Source organism: Lactuca sativa, chromosome 8 (genome assembly GCF_002870075.4).
Source record: "Lactuca sativa cultivar Salinas chromosome 8, Lsat_Salinas_v11, whole genome shotgun sequence".
Lineage (NCBI taxonomy): Eukaryota > Viridiplantae > Streptophyta > Magnoliopsida > Asterales > Asteraceae > Lactuca > Lactuca sativa.
In genome coordinates this window covers 104,614,119-104,630,642 of record NC_056630.2, presented here as the reverse complement: position 1 = coordinate 104,630,642, position 16,524 = coordinate 104,614,119, and positions in this window count along the sequence as shown.

Here is a 16,524-nt window from a genome sequence, read left to right as displayed (position 1 = left end):
CTTTTAACCCTATATTGGCACCTTATGCAAACTGAAATACCTCTTCAAGCTTAAGGTAAAAGGACAAATAATGGAACAACAGAAAAACAAAAAGAAATCGCACTTAAGGATAACATAAATTAAAGAAGCACCTTAGAGAGAGAGAGATAGAGAAAGAAAGAAAGAGATCAGCACCATCTCAACCCAAATATGCCACCAAGGCTCTGTATTGACTTTTAAGCCTGTATTGGCACCTTGTGTAAACTGAAATAACTCTTCAAGCTTTAGGTAAAAAGATAAAAAGTGGAACAACAGAAAAACAAAAAGAAATCGCATTTACGAATAACGTAAATTAAAGAAGCACCTGAGAGAGAGAGAGAGAGAGAGACAGAGAGAGAGAGAGAGAAAGACACATCGTGATGTGGTTCATCGACAAAATAATGGTATGACGGTATAGACTATGTAGAGATGGCGTTAAGAGATAGTTGGTGGAAGAAAATTCAGGTTAGGGGTTCCAGTGACGTTGGCATAGATGGTGACGACATTATAGGGTTAGGGTTGCTCATCTTAAAAGAAGGTCGAATATGGGTGATAGAGGGGGTAGCGATGGTGGTGGCTATATTAAGGTTTCAAAAGTTGGATGTTCATTATTGTTTTCTTGAGCAGACACATGTGTGATTATAGTTTTGAGAGGAGAAACAGAGGTAGAGAAAATTAGAGCTGCAGGGTGTCAATGATCTAGTCTAGAAGGATGAGCATTTGAGTGAGCACATGATAGTTAATGGAGGAAGGGATGTCTGATAACCTTCTATAGGTTGTACCGGTAGCGTAAGGAGAGTGAGGAGGGTGTGGTACCGAAGGTCCACTGGAGACTAAGCGAGTAATGAAAGAGATAGAAGAGATGTGGGTTTGACAACATCTCATGTTGTGTCGATGAGGTTAGGTTTAAGATAGGGTAAAGATACGATGAGTTGCACGGTATGATTGTAAGCTTAATAGGATTGCACATCATGTTGTAATAGGTATACCTCTTAAATTTCAAAAAATAGGCAATATGTTTAATAAGATAGCAAAGATAAAAAAAACAAATGCCTTATGAACATTATATTTTACCGTTTTAAATTTTGTCCACAATACTTTAGTATGTTGGTAGACATGTTTGGTCCTTATATAAAAATAAATAAATTGTAAAAGTTGTCCATATAATTTATACTACCTCTGTCCCAAATTAATTGTCCACATTTGACTTTCAAAGTCTTTATTCTTCAACTTTGATTTTAAATATTTTTCATTTTGATAGATAATACTTGATGCAAAATATATGAATAAATTATATTTTAAATATCTTTTCATTGTTATAAGTTTCATCAAGTAATATATAACACAAATAAAAATATTTAATGTTAAAGTTGAAGAAAAAAGACTTCAAAAGTCAAAAGTAAACAATTAATTTGTGACGGAGGGAGTAGAAAACATCACTATGTTTTTTTTATATAAATGGTTCATGTAAACACTTTGAGTTTGACACTTTTGCTATAAGGCTTTTGTATGTTGTCATGTTTAGTGCTTTTGTAAAAAATGCATTACGAATAGTAGACTTTGGTGTTTTAGACTTTGGCCACAATACTTTAGCATGTTGGCATGTTTCATCCCTATGTAGAAAATAAAATACAAAAGTCATTCCTATAATTTACAGAAAATGCCCCTATGCAATTTTTTTTACAAAAATGGTCCAGGTGTTTAAAATTTAAATAGTATATTTTTTGGGTTTGACACGTATGCCACAAGACTTTTGTATGTTGGCAGGTATGGTCCATTTGTAGAGAATAAATAACAAAATCGTCCCTATAATTTATATAAAAGTTCCCTATGGCAAAAAAATTTATAATAAATGGTCCATGTGTTAAAAAAAAATTACAAAAATATTCATTGCCTAATAAAAAAATTTACAAATTACGTCCCCCGTAAAGCAAACATTGGGATTTATGAGTTTGACAAACACCATTGAAAATAATCGTTGCTTCACCGGGAAACGGAGATGATGCATAGTGTAATAAAAAAAATTCAAAACAAAAATGTATGTGGTTTCACTAGAAGATTCCTACAAAGAATATTGTTACGAAATAGAATATAGAATATAGTGGTTAATATATATATATATATATATATATATATATATATATATATATATATATATATATATATATATATATATATATATATATATATATAAACATTCAGTATTGAATGGGATAATCAACAAATAATACATGTACTTTTAATGCACCAAAATGCACTGCATCCTGGGCATGAAGCCAATAAACATAGCATATTGTATGGTAATCATATCTTTGAATGTGTAGCTAGTGGAGCTGTGGATGAAGCAAAGTTGTAGTACTCTTATTAAAAATATGATCCACATAAAGAATAATGGAATAACCTTTAACATTCAGAAATAATGCACAATTATAGGCATGCATGTGTTCTTGGATGCATCCCCCCTTCTTTCAAGAGAACTATTTTCAGTTTTTTAATTCTAGAAGTTAGATGTTTATGTATATCATGGTAAATTATTTTTCTTAAGTCACATGACATTTTGAATTTTAGACGAAACATGTATAATGTACAATATTTTACTTGTGTCATATCTAGATGGTCAAAACCTGAATGTGTAATTCATGTTAATTAATTGCATAACGGATAACAAAAACAATGATGTATATATTGGTCAAGGAGCAGCTGGTTGTAATTTGTAAGGAAACAAAATATTGTTCTAAAAAATCGGTATATTATTTTTTAAATATTTTTTATAAAACATTTATCATTTTTTATTACGCATCCATAATATATTGAACTTAACAAAACTTAGTTCCTATATAAATGAATGTGTAAATGAATATGCGGTTGTTATTTATCTAAGCTTATCTATAAAACTTTTTAAATGACTTAGTTTTAAACAAAAAAATACAAATTTATTTCCTCTGAATTTTGTTTTAATATAATACCATTGAATATAGTTAAATTATGGAATGAGATATCAATTATAAAATTTCTTATTGTAAAAAATCATCGAAGTTTATAAGAAAAGTAAAAAAACTAATATTTTTTTAACAAATATAACTCAAATGTTTGGTCCTTCAGTTGAAAAACTATATCAAATGATTTGTGAATACCTTGATTGAGTTCGTATGTTATTCTTTTATCTTTATTCTATTAATTTTCTTTTAAAATTTGTTAAAATTTGGTAGGGTTGACTAATGTTCATTATTTTCAATGATTTAAGTTTTTAGACATAATGAAGAAAAACAAACATAAATTTGATCGGTTTAATACTCACGTGATTAAGGAAGAATAGTAAACAAAATATAATGAATAGTATGGATATATATGGATGAAAACTACATAGTTTAGAGGGTTCTATATATAAACTTAGGTACAAAACAGTTCTATATATATATATATATATATATATATATATATATATATATATATATATATATATATATATATAACTGTTTTGTAACTAAGTTTATATATAGAACTCTCTAAACTATGTAGTTTTCATCCATATATATCCATACTATTCATGATATTTTGTTTACTATTCTTCCTTAATCACGTTAGTACTAAACCGATCAAAGATTATATATATATATATATATATATATATATATATATATATATATATATATATATATATATATATATATATATATATATATATATATATATATAGGTTCAAATAAAAACAAAGATTATTGTGAGAACGTAAGAATGTTTTTCAGCCAATCATTTTATCCATTTAATTTAATAATAAAAGAAATATTAAAAGGGCGTTCATGGTATTTTACATATGTTATTAATATAATATAATTAAATAATCCTATATTTTCGGAAAGTAGTTTTTATCTCTCCAATTAAGCTACAATTTATACGCATTTTATGAGATCTGATTAACGCTTCTTCATGTGTGTCGCTTTCGGCCATTGCTACTTTTTTCGCCCACTCGTGCAAGAAATCGATCCCCTTGTCAATGTCGCCGTCAATCAAGGTATCAACAAGTATGCTTTTCTCTTTTATGTTTTGATAATCATCATTTTATTTTCTTTTTTCCCATCTGACTTCACGTAATTAGAGCTCTAATTCTCTGTATTTCCCATCTTGATTTCGATGATAATTACATGTTGTTTGCGTTTCTAGGAAACAGGAGAGATCATCAGGGTCGATCGGTGCAGGGAGTGGTGTATTTAGGTCACGATGATGACAGAAAGAAGGGTCGATGATGGATATTGATGGGTTATGAGCAAAACATCATTTATATGGTGTACATGCAACCCTAATTGCTTTGATTTATGGTTTTCTAATTTGAACATACAACTATGAATACCAAAGCAATAAACCCTAATCTAGCATGCCTATTTCGAAATTGACATAATAAACAAGTTAGAATAATTACTCAACTTGTTATGTAGTAATAACAAAACCGACACGGCACCAGGAGACGTAAATAGTGAATTTATGATGGAGGACTTTTTAGCCTTAGTGATCTAAAACAAAGTCATAGAATATGTTAAAACGAGAAAATCCATAAAAAGAACGCCCAAATCTGACTTCATATGAGGAAGTTATGATTTTTCAAAGTTTCAACTTAGCAGTGTACAGCCCGAAACTCGAATTTTAGTTTGAGCGGTTTTTGGCTTATGCGACCTAAATGAGAGTTGAAGATCTCATTAATAGGAACTCAACGGTAAAAAGATGGACTAAAATGGAGTTCGTATGAAGGAGTTATGAATTCTTCGCGGTCATTTAACAGTCTAAACGCCTCCTACTATTAAATTTAAGATTGGTCGAGAATTAGCCGACGGAGTCTAAACGAAAGTCGTAGATATTGATTTTACCTACACGTGGATATAAAGAACATCGAAAACGGAGCTCGTATGCGAGAGTTATGATTTTTCTAAGTTTGAAGGCTGATACGCAATAGGGGGTGACATGGCACCACCAGAATTGGACACGTGGCACCACTAGAAGGTTGCCACATGCACCAACTCGGCGAGTAGGTCCTCTTAGTCGGCGAGTAGGTCAGTCCGCACCCCTATAAATAGAGGTGCCGGGTTCCCTCACTTCCTCACCCCTCAACCCTCTTCTTTCTCTCTCTATACTCTCTCTCTAGCCTCCCTAACCCCCCTAAAAGCCTAGGTAAACCCCTAGCACCTGAAGGAAGCCCTGAGGCTCCCGGAGTCCCAAGAAAAGAGCCTTTCGGCTCCGGAACGCTCCTCCAACGAAGCCCGATTTTCGAGAAAACCCGTTGTAAGTGACCTATGCCTACCCTATCTTTAGTATAGCTTATGTTTTAATATAGTAACATTATTAGGATCTTATAATCAGTATTTGGGTTATTATTATGAGTTATATTGAGTGTTATTTAATGCTTATATAATAATAATAATAATAATAATAATAATAATAATAATAATAATAATAATAATAATAATAATAATAATAGCTAGACTATTAATTTGTCGCGGTTAACGTCAGACTAAACCCTAGTCATATTGATACTAGGTTTTGTCGAGGAAATCGTTTTAAGAGTAAGGAAGTGCTGTCCGAGTGACGAGTTACCACCTTCCCAGGTGAGTGCATATTCCATTTCATCTTACACATAGATATGAAGTATTTTAATATAAATTACGTATATGTATTTTATATCTACAAAATATGTTGGGTAAAACATGGGTAGATGAAATAGTTGTTTTATGATAACACGATGGAAGACATCAATGTTGTCAATGATCCAGTCATCTAGTGGAGTATAGATGATGACCATGGGCGATACTAGACGGTCCGGTGGAACGCTAGCAGGCTCGTAACCTGTAGGTGTTTTTGAACTAGGTGCTCATTAGGTATTTTGAACTGAGTGTGTTCACTAGTATCTTTGAACTGAGTGTGTTCACTACGTATCTTTGAACTGAGTGTGTTCACTAGGTATTTTGAACTAAGTGTGTTCACTAGTTACTTTTGAACTAAGTGTTTACCAGATGTTTTGGACTACGTGTTCACCAGTTGTAATCTATAAGCTTTGGTAACGATGGACTTCGTGCCGATTCCTTAGGATAATCCTTAGGAATGAATGACCGAGAAATAGCTGATTCTTAGGGTAGATCCTTAAGAGTAAAGAAGATAATGGGGATGGGTAATTGGGTTTAATTGCTTGATTGTTTAAACATAATAATTATATTATTGTGGGTTGAAAACCCTATGTACTCATCAGGTTTCCCAACTGACCCACTCAGTTTATTTATATCACAGGTGTTGATATGGAGTCACATTACACTGAGAGATTAAAGAAATGTAGATCACTAGTGTAAATAAATGTAAGTTCTGTTTATGCTTATGTTTCTGTATTGACAATGACATCCCAAATGTTTTAAAATGAATAAAATACGTTTCTTCGAAAATGTTTTAATAACATATTTATCGTGTTTTTCTGGGAACAAATTCAGCAACATTTTTATTAAAAGTACTCTGATTTTTATAAAGCATAAACAACATCGGTCTTTTCTGGCCGTGAAAATGGGGATGTCACATATATTAATAAAACCATTTTGAGTATAAATTTATTATTCATATAATAAATTCTACTCTCTCTCCTCTTGTCATCTTATCAAGTTGCATAAGTGAAGGCAACCCAAAAGGACCATGCTCATAATCAAATCAAGTACATACCAAAAATAGTTATGGGCTTAGACACTTAATCCAATAGTCTCCCACTTGGATAAGTCTAATAACTATTATTGCGTATGACTTGATAATCTGAATAGCAATCCTAGCTTTTAAAAGCCGTTGTCAAACTCTAATCTTATCAGCAACGCCTCCTTTAGATAGGGATCATATATTCCTCCATTATAGATATCGTATAGACATGATACATGGATTTTAATCATACTCTCTGTTCATGTGTTGTTTCCCGATTTTCGATTTATGACGACTGACAATAGACTTCAGTTGAACACATCAACTTAGTCCAGGCTTGGCCAAACGTTTAGGTATCATCACTAAATCATCGAGGGGAAAACATATATCGCTTTTATCCCACTTCGGTTAAAAGGAATGGATAAACTTTGACTCATATGCTTGCTGTGCTTACTAATCAAATCACACACACCGATATGTTTTATAACACCAAGTTACTAGTGCGTTTATATATTATCAATGGGCAATCTACTCGTAAACTGCAACTATATGTCTCCGTTTCAAGAATATAAGATATTAACGTCTCACAACCACTCGTGATAAAATCCATGAAGTGATTCATGTGAGCATAAGTTTAATCCAATACTCAAATCTTATTTCAGGAGCACTCATGAACACTAAAACAAACTTTTGCTATGTCTAAACACTTTAGACAATCTATAGTCAGATTCATGACAGTCTTACCTAATTACCTACTTCCAAAGTATGATTGACTGTGGATGTTTGAATAACCTAGTTATTCTGGAAATCAAAACATGCAAAGTGAAACACACGAATAATAGAATCCAATATGGTCTTAAACTTTGAGTATAAATAAAACAATTATTATTTAATCACCATATCGATTACACATTATTCATTGTATAATGTTTCGAATAATCAACTTAATACTTGAATTATAACAATAGATGTCCCATGCTCCAAGAATGCACATGATGTTTACCTATGATCCTTACTTTGTGAATTAGATCAATTGAAAACATTTCCAATGATTCTCATTTCATAATTCCTAATTCTTATCACAAGTGTAAGAATACCAAGTTCTTGCTACTATTAGAATATGTTAGATTCTAACACTTTATGCAATGAACCTTTTGTAATGTCATAGCACCAAAGTCACCAAGACTTTACCAATGAGATTACAAAGTACTCTATTGGATATTGTTACAAGACAACTCCATAGATATGAAGTATCGCATTCAAAGTACATTTCTATGAACATCCATCCTGCATAAAAGTTTCTAATCTACATAGATTCTCAATATCCAACTCCCATTATGGAAACATTTCCATATTTCCCATATGAGAACTGATTCTTAATAGAGTCCTATCTATTCATAATATTGCCAATATGGTCCATCCATTACTATACTTCCAACTGTCCACAAGCGACCAATCCTTAGCGAACCTCAGATCGTCCTTGACAGTTGTTTAATTATTTTAGTTATATCCGGTTCTGGTCCATTTTCCCTCTTAATGCTCTAGGCATTTGGAAAATCAGAATGGACGAATATTACAGCATATGCAATCGATCCTATACCCGAAGCGTATGGGATACGATACGCAATGGAAACGTGATACTTTACCAGTCTCTTACCATAATATTGCCATATATAGAATTTCCTTATATTGAACCTTTTCAACATAGCATTCATATATGTCATTTGACTGAATTTGAATAAAATTTCTCGATCTAAGCTTTTAGATTTGAAATGAAGTATAATATTACCTCCCTTAATTATAGCAAAACAACCTTTCAACCTCTGCAATTTTGCGAATTGAAACTTTTGTTTTCTATAATTAACATTGCTATCTTGCAACACTTAACATAATTATCATGTTCCTACTAACATGATGATTATATTTTTACAAACATAACACTTATGCTCCCACTAGCTTTGACATGTACTCAAAAAACAGTTGGACTTCTAGAAATCAATACTTATTAACTTTCTTACCAAAGTTCATATTTCTGATATGTGATGTTTTGATAAGACTTTATCTAAGCTCATACACCTTTAATTAGAAAGCTCATATGTGTGTCTAAACTATTTCAGAACTTATATCAATAAGTCCCAAATGTTCAAACTAATTGCTAAATCTTACAATTCGAACTATGAAGAGGGATGCCATAATCCTAATCGAATTTGAGAATGCAATTTACACAATTTCTATCTCCTTAAAATCTTCCTAGTGCAGGTGTTTCCTCACAATCATTTTCATGAATTGGAGATAAACCTTACCACTTAGATTTTATAGTATATGTGTTCCTATCCATGTGAATTTTTCATAACCATTATCATAAGACAAGGTTGTGGCAAATCTAAACTCATATGGACTGAACTTGTTCAATCTTAATTTCTTGCCATCTAGTAGCACAAGGGCCTACCATTTCTTCCAAGTAGTCAAACACCTCACCCATACATATCAATGATCTTTCACCAATCAAGGTGCTTTGCCTTATGCAATCAATTGAGAACTCTTAGCACTCACATGCACAGTTAACTTAACTAGAATGTCATAGAAACAAGAATATGTTAACAGGATAGGTTATAAACCTCAAGTCATGTGCTAGTAATAGACAATAAGTTTACTCTTGATAAGTTCTTGAAGTCTTTTTCAAGATCTTTAAGACTCCCACTGACCTCTCATATAAGATTCTCTTGTCAAGAAACATTCTTTGACAAACAAATATTCAAGAGTTAGTTTTGGTTCTTAATCAAGACAAACACTTTACACAATTGGTCTTAGTTGGTCTTTGTCTTATCCAAGACATCACACCTTACCAATTTCAAATCTGCAAGAGTAATAAACATTTCTACTCCATATTTGATGAGTGTTATAAACCTTTTTAAGATGTGTCACTCAAGTCACAATCTTGGAGCTGAACTCTAAGACTCGATTTTGGAACGAAGTATGATTCACCTTTTGATTTAACCATTTCAAATATTTTCGATTCCTCTTCTTAGTCATACTAGTGTACTAAGGTGTCCTTAGAGGATCAATTGTGATATGGTTTCATAAAACACAATACTTAAGTACTCTCCCTTCTTTTCAGATTGGAGAAACTTTTATCTTTCTACCTAATTGATTCTTCTTATTCGTTTTGCTTTACATTGAAACCTTTTCAATGATTCAGAATTACACTTAATCTTGTAAGCATAACCATATTTACGAAAGTTTTAGCAAATCATGATGAATATTCTTATCGTTCTTTGTGGTGGACTTGAATAGTGCACAACAATGCGTACGAGATCCTTTAGTCCTTCACTTGACTCACATACTTATGTGAACAAGGTATTAGTCTTAATTTCCAAATACGAAGGTTCTCATTCATCACACAATGCAAGTCGCATGATTTCAAGTTTCTGTCCAGTTGAAACTTGGGTGATAAGAATTTTTCCTTATTTGGTAAATTTTCAACATTACCACAAATAACGTAACTAAGAATCACATCGATTTTCAATATTGCTAACAATAGAAATATACAAACATTAATTTTCACAAAAGTCATTGCAAGGATATATATAAATAAGACAAAAAATCGAAATTTATTTTATTTATAAAAACGTGGAAGAACTTGTCCTTACAACGCAATTATAAATGAACACTATGTTACTAAATATTCCTAAGCAATTTATCATAACTCCTATGCAGCAGCTCAAAAATACAATCATCGAACCATGCGATCGAAATCCATTTCTTCGCGATCAGACTCAACATACTTTTGCTTCAAGCTTCCTTTGTTTTCTTCGATCCTACAAAACATCAAGATGCAATCTTATCACATCATGTATTAAGAATCTATAAATAGGAACTTAATAGAGTTAGATAATGGATTTTACCTAAAGCAGAGTCATACATCTTGACTCTCCCATCCTTGCGATCTTTCAGGTAAATATGGCAGTTTCGCATCCAATTCCCCTTCTCTTGGTAATAGAAGCAAACAGACTCTTTTGGAATAACACATGGGACAATTTCATATTCAACCTTTCTCTTTACCATCCGGTTAAATGGTTTCACCTTGGCCGATCCCTTTCCATGGGAAGAGAATACTTTTCTGGAATTCTAATGTTTCCATCATCAATGTCCATGGAAGTTTAGGAAGTTGATCTACTAGTCAAATTTGCTTTATCAGTGCGCCAAATCATTGTTGATTCAGCAACAATAAGCAAATAGGTAAGATCAATGAGGGTCACGTCGTGGTACATCATATAGTACTCTCTAATGAACTCACTATATGAGTCATGAAGTGATTTAAGAACCAAGTCAACAGCCAGCTTCCTTGAGACATCGACACCCAACATTCCCAGCTAGTCAATATGCAACTTCATCTTCAAGACGTGAGCACATATAGACTTTCCATCTTCGTATTTCCTTGCCAATAGGGCTTGAGTGACCTTGAACTTTTCAAGTCTTCGAACACGTGGGTCAGGGATAATTATTGGAGGAGGTGGAGGAAGTGAAGCATGATTTCCATTTTCACGATCCAATCGTGGAACATCATCTTAATGTGGAAAGCTTTTTCCAAATGATCCAGGAAGGCCATAGTTGTTAGAATTTGACATGTATAAAACGGGAGAAATTCAAGTTAGTCGATCGAATCCTTAATATAACACCCAAATGAAATATTAAGGCTAGGATCCAACACAATATTCTGCAATTCGGAAGAGTGATGCCGTAATCCAATTGCAAAATATTTGAAGGTAGGTAAATGACGATTTACCAATTTCCACCATGAAAGACGAAAATGAAAAATTAGATTTTAAATGAATATTTGAAACTCCTAGATCTTTTGAGATTCAGTGAACTTTTCAATGGTACGTTTAATCTCGAATATGCCCTTCATGTTTGTGACTAGGATGCCGAGGATCACAAACAAGGTGTGAATAACCATGAAAATTAGCTTGGTACTCTCGAAGACGTATATCACCTAATCAATGTGTCGGTTAACCACACACGATCCATTGATCTATGATAATCTACGAGCTACCCATTGCCATCCTTTATTACTCCTATATTAGTGTGTGGTTAACCACACATACTCCACTAACGACTAATAAGGTGCAAAGTGCAATTTCATGGATTAGCACCAACTTCACATTTTGTCTAAAGTAACTAAGATTTGGGAATTTATAAAAGCGTTTAGTTACTTCGTACTTCAGTATAATTATAATGGAAGGTTGTGTCACATCCTACCCGTTCGGCTAACGACCCTCCACTTGTCAAAGTGCGGTGGGTAAGAGTGGATACCCAATGACGGTCATTTTACAGACCACTTCCTTAAACACCCATTATAGACCAACTTCGTCAATAAGACCTACTAACGGTAAGACTGACATTTACTTATACATATATAATATATTATACTTTTAGTTTTATATAGTATAAGGGTGTATTTTATACTTTTAAAATAGTAAGTGGTTTAATCTATTAATAAATTATACTTTTAATTTGATTAAACTTAAACCATTTAATTATGGACTTATTAATTATCTCTTTTAATTAAACACTTAATTAATTTAATAAAACCATAAGGGTGTAATTTGAACTATTCAAAATACTAGGGTTTTAGAATTTAATATTTCAAAATCAATACCTTTTAATTAAATTTTAAATTCCAAAACTATAGGACAAATTTTGAAACTTTTCAAAATATTAGGGTTTAACCATTTAAATTTCAAAAACTAAAACTTTTAAGTTCAAATTTAAACTATAAAACTTAAAGGATGTAATTTAAAACTTTTTCAAAATTACTATGTTAAATATTTGAATCAAAATAATCATATATTATCCATATTTAACCAAATCCACCAAATCTGATAAGGATATTCATACCGATCATAAAAAATCGAATTTCAGCAAGAAAAACGAGTTTGGGTAAATATCCTAATCAGAATCTGGCCAAAAAATCAAAAATCCCAGCACCAGAACACTCAACTTGGCGAGTCCACTATGGAACTCGTCGAGTCCATACATGGACTCGGCAAGTCAGCCAGTCAGACAACAAGATTTTTGACTTTTTGATCCTTTGGCAGTTCACTTTTGCATCTATTCAATAGAAAAACGACGTAGGCTCAGATACCACTAATGGTTATGAGCAAAACATCATTTTTATGGTATACATGCAACCCTAATTGCTTTGATCTAGGTTTTTCTAATTTGAACATATAACTATGAATACTAAAGCAATGAACCCTAATCTAGCATGATTATTTCAAAATTGACATAATAAACAAGTTAGAATGATTACCTCAACTTGTTATGTCGTAATAACAAGAACTCCTTGACCTTTGAAATCTTAGTGCCTCAAGTGTTGCACCTCTAATGGATTCACAAACACTCTTGCAACAAGATGAATTAGGAGAGGGGTGGAAATCGGCTAGGGCTCTCTTAGAATACTTAGTGGTCGAAAATCCTTAGTAGAGGGTTCCTTATATAGTTGTGGCTGCTAGTGTTTTCAGGTGGAAACCCTAATACTTGACTTAGGCAACAAGCAGCCCATGAACTCCTTTCCTTAGAACCCATGGATGAATTCTATAAGGCTTCCTTATAGAAACTCGCCCACTTCACTCTATGGACTCCATCAACCCATTTTTGCAGCTATCAGTGATTTTCATAATAGTCCCTCAATTATTTAATCAGTCTCTTTTTGACCACTAAATTAATTCCAAATTAATTTATGATGAATACTAAGTAATTGAATAATATGATTTCCAAATAATATATTAATCTTGTAACATATTAATAAAACCATTTTGAGTATGAATTTATTATTCATATAATAAATTCTATTCTCTCTCCTCTTATCATCCTATCAAGTTGCATGAGTGAAGACAACCCAAAAGGACCATGCTCATAATCAAATCAAGTACATACCAAAAATAGTTATGGGCTTAGACACCTAATCCAACAGATACTTAATGGTCACCAATTGATAGTGACAACGAATTTTGCAGCAAGTACAGTCGGTTTTCCAATAAAGGAATTTATAAACATGCTGGAAACCATTAAAGCAATTATGTGGTAAGAACTTTCCTTTCCTGCTAGATGAAAACCTTTCTTTCGAAAAATTAGGTTTCATATTTAAACTTGTTGCTTTTTTTTTCTTATGTGCTTCACTGTCTAACTCTAATGATGAAAACTATTATCTAAGAAACTAAGTAAACCTTTCTTTTTAATATAGATAAAAATGTGTAGAGGTATAACTTCTCTGACATGATTTTCTTAGTCCCACTTGATGCAAAAACGCCACCTTTTTAAATTACATTTCGCCAACTATTTCTTGTAGTCTTTTCTTGATTTTCCAAGGTTTTCCAAAACAACATGCAATAATTCTTGTATCAATGTTAGTTTTTTCTAAGAACTTGAATTGCTATTAGAAATTCCCTTTTCAATTTAGACACTCTATTAAATATTTTGTATTGAATTTAATCTTTAGTGAAATGTTATTTGAAATTCTATTTTGGATTTAAAAAATTCAAATTTTATCTTCAATAGAAGAATAGAGATTGATTTCATGGTTGTCCTCAATATCGTCGATAAAATTTGTTATAATCCTTTTTGCGTTGAACTTCCATTGATTTGTAAAGGTGTTTTTTTCAATTTTTGTTCCTGAAACTTTACTTTTTTTATCCCTCCATACAATTAATTAGTTGGACTTCATGTCACAATTCGATTTATCTTCAATATGAATTTCACTTGTATTTTGTTTTTCTTTTTATGTGGGTTTTGATTAGTCATATTTAATGTTTAATGTAACATCCCGGAATATCAAGAGTAAAGTTGAAGGGCTAAAAGAGTAAAATGGGAAAGAGCGACTCGGCGAGTCCACAAGTGGACTCGGTGAGTAGGGTCGCGACTCTAGTCGCGTGTTAAGTGACCAACTCGGCGAGTAGCATGGGTGGACTCGGCGAGTTGGTGCTGAGTGGAGAAAACCCTAAATCCGGAGGTTGAGCCCTATATAAAGAACATCATATCTTCTCCCCAACCTCCTTATCATTCCTTGAGTTCCAGAAGCCCTAAATTCGTGAGGAGACCCCATTGTTGAGTGAATTAGAACTTGGAGAAGGATATTTGGTGCTTTAAGCTTGAAGATTGGAGGCTTACATCAGGAAGCTTGGGGGAATCAGAAATCTTCAGTTGGTTGGGCTCATTCTAAGGGTAAGGAACCATTTCCTTAAGCTATTTTCTTCATGGGTTCATGTGTGGTGATTGATATGACATCTAAATTGAGATAGAAGCTTGGATCTGAGGATGCTACTTCAGATCTAAGCTTGGGATGGTCTTGTATGTCATAAAGTCCCTGTTGATGAGTGATTGAAGGAGCTACCTTGTCCCAAACCCTATCCCTAGAGTGTAAAATGCCTAGATCTCCTTGGATTCACGTAAAGTTTGCCACTTTACGTGATGGATGGCCTTAGGAAGGGTAGATCTATGGTTTGGATCATCTGCATGGCTTGGAAAGCCTCTGTATGGATTCAGACCCGGTGGTACTGGGCGAGTCATATGGGTAGACTCGGCGAGTTGCTTGAAGATAGGCTGGAACTCGACGAGTTGGAAGAACAACTCGGCGAGTTGGATGAAGATGGCCTGGAACTTGGCGAGTTGGAAGAACAAATCGGCGAGTAAGTTGAAGATAGCCTTAGACTCGGCGAGTCTTGTCGAAGAGTCCCAATCTTTTCTGGTTGAGCCAAGAATCGGTGAGTCAAGGGATGACTCGGTGAGTTGTGTGTGAGTGGACTCAGAGTTGTTGGACTCGGCGAGTCTCGGGGTGACTCGGCGAGTTGAGTCGCGGATTGGGGAAATTCTGAGCATGGGGACTCGGCGAGTCATCGGGTTGACTCGGCAAGTAGAGTCAGTCAGGGGTTGACTTTGACTTTGACTTTGACCAAGGGTTGACCAGTGATTTCCAGGGGCATTTTGGTAATTGTTGGATATTGTTTTGAGTTCAGTGCCTTGGTGGTTGTCCAGTGGTGGAGACCGTATCAGTGATCGGAGCAACTTGGGTTATCTGTTCAGTCGGCAGTTTCGAGGTGAGTTATCCTCACTATATCGACAAGGTCTAAGGCACCAAGTCCGGCCCTTTTATCGGATTGATATCTAGGTGATTGTTGTTATGTTATTGTCTTGTTACGTTTGCATCCTGGTTGCTAGGATGGTATATGTTAGAGACCTGGTTAAGGTCGGTTCCCTGATATGTAGGGTGATGCTATGCTAGTGACCGGTTAGGTCGGTGTCCTGGTTAGGATGATGATATGTTATGTGATCTGTTTGATCGGCTTGTTGACTGTGAATTCTTATATGATTGTATGTTATGTGCACATGGTTGTTGGACTAGAGTTGGGTTGAGGCGGGTCCTACTTTGTGTTGTAGGCCAAGATACCCAGGGCGGACCGGTTGTCCCGAAGGCCCAGCGACCGGTTCGGATAGGTTGTAGGCCCCAAGATGGCGGACCAGATGTGCCGAGGCTCGGAGAGCGGACCAGACGTGCCGAGGCTCGGAGAGTGGACCAGACCGACTGAAGGCCCGGTGCGGGCGGACCAGTCATACTGTAGACTCGGAGAGTGGACCAGGCCGACCGAAGGCCCGGTGCGGGCGGACCAGTCATATTGTAGACTCAGAGAGTGGACCAGGTGGATTGAAGGCCTGGTGTGGGCGGACCAATCACACTGCAGACTCGATGTATATGGCTAGACTCGGAGGGTGGACCAGGTGAACTGTTGGCCGGTGCGTCGGACCAGTCACACAGTAGACCCGAAGTGCATGGCTGTTCTCTGATCGGATATGTTG